This window comes from Schistocerca americana, chromosome X, assembly GCF_021461395.2.
Source record: "Schistocerca americana isolate TAMUIC-IGC-003095 chromosome X, iqSchAmer2.1, whole genome shotgun sequence".
NCBI classification, from domain to species: domain Eukaryota; kingdom Metazoa; phylum Arthropoda; class Insecta; order Orthoptera; family Acrididae; genus Schistocerca; species Schistocerca americana.
This window is the reverse complement of record NC_060130.1, coordinates 795,830,605-795,832,496: the sequence shown is the minus strand read 5'-3', so window position 1 is coordinate 795,832,496 and position 1,892 is coordinate 795,830,605. Positions and strand designations below refer to the sequence as shown.

Below are 1,892 nucleotides of genomic sequence, written 5' to 3'. Positions count from 1 at the left end.
GTCCATGTTTCACTACCATACAATGCTGTACTCCAGACGTAAATTCTCAGAAATTTCTTCCTCAAATTAAGGCCGGTATTTGATATTAGTAGACTTCCAGAATGAGATTTTCACTCTGCAGCGGAGTGTGCGCTGATATGAAACTTCCTGGCAGATTAAAACTGTGTGCCCGACCGAGACTCCAACTCCCGAGTTCGAGTCTCGGTCGGGCACACAGTTTTAATCTGCCAGGAAGTTTCATATCAGCGCACACTCCGCTGCAGAGTGAAAATCTCATTCTGGAAACATCCCCCAGGCTGTGGCTAAGCCATGTCTCCGCAATATCCTTTCTTTCAGGAGTGCTAGTTCTGCAAGGTTCGCAGGAGAGCTTCTGTAAAGTTTGGAAGATAGGAGACGAGGTACTGGCAGAAGTAAAGTTGTGAGTACCGGGCGTGAGTCGTGCTTCGGTAGCTCAGTTGGTAGAGCACTTGCCCGCGTAAGGCAAAGGTCCCGAGTTCGAGTCTCGGTCGGGCACACAGTTTTAATCTGCCAGGAAGTTTCATTAGTAGACTTCTCTTGGCCAGAAATGCCTTTTTTGCCATAGCGAGTCTGCTTTTGATGTCCTCCTTGCTCCGTCCGTCATTGGTTATTTTACTGCCTAGGTAGCAGAATTCCTTAACTTCATTGATTTCGTGACCATCAATCCTGATGTTAAGTTTCTCTCTGTTCTCATTTCTACTACTTCTCATTACCTTAGTCTTTCTCCGATTTACTCTCAAACCATACTGTGTACTCATTAGACTGTTCATTCCGTTCAGCAGATCATTTAATTCTTCTTCACTTTCACTCAGGATAGCAATGTCATCAGCAAATCGTATCATTGATATCCTTTCACCTTGCACTTTAATTCCACTCCTGAACCTTTCCTTTTATTCCCATCATTGCTTCCTCGATGTACAGATTGAAGAGTAGGGGCGAAAGGCTACAGCCTTGTCTTACACCCTTCTTAATACGAGCACTTCGTTCTTGATCGTCCACTCTTATTATTCCCTCTTGGTTGTTGTACATATTGTATATGACCCGTCTCTCCCTATAGCTTACCCCCACTTTTTTCAGAATCTCGAACAGCTTGCACCATTTTATATTGTCGAACGCTTTTTCCAGGTCGACAAATCCTATGAAAGTGTCTTGATTTTTCTTTAGCCTTGTTTCTGTTATTAGCTGTAACGTCAGAATTGCCTCTCTCGTCCCTTTACTTTTCCTAAAGCCAAACTGATCGTATTCTCAATTTTCTTTTCCATTCTTCTGTATATTATTCTTGTAAGCAGCTTCGATGCATGAGCTGTTAAGCTGATTGTGCGATAATTCTCGCACTTGTCAGCTCTTGCCGTCTTCGGAATTGTGTGGATGATGCTTTTCCGAAACTCAGATGGTATATACCCAGTCTGCCGCCGGCAGTGCTGCGAGGCGGTCACGCGCCAGAGCGCTGCGGGCGAGGCGCGCACGGTGTGTTTGTGTTTACTTCGGCCGCTGTAAGTGCCGTTTTCCTTCTAGACCACCATGGCGCACAACTATCGGAAGAAGACGTTACGTTTCAACTTTTGTTCCGACTTCGCCCGACCCAAGGCCCTGGAGGTAGAACGATTTGTACGCGATGAAGTTAAAATACCACCAACGGATCTAATTGGCATCCACTTGTCCATAGTTAGCAGTACCGTCTACGTCAAAATGATCAACGATGCGGCGTGCGACAAGGTGCTTCAAGAGGCAAAACGTGGACTGCGCTTCTGTCATTCCGACGGCAACGTCGGACCCGTTACCGTCGATCACGCAGGTCTCGGCACACGGACGATAAGGATCTTCGAACTGCCATTCGAACTACCTGCAGACGTCGTCATCGAGGCGCTCCGTCC

General features: G+C 46.5%; 1 non-coding gene across 1 annotated transcript; it reads left to right on the top strand.

Moving 5' to 3' along the window:
- The first annotated feature begins 439 nt into the window (after positions 1 to 439).
- On the top strand, positions 440 to 514 carry Trnat-cgu. Its single transcript has one exon. It is a non-coding gene; the product is annotated as a tRNA-Thr (tRNA).
- The last annotated feature ends 1,378 nt before the right edge of the window (positions 515 to 1,892 follow it).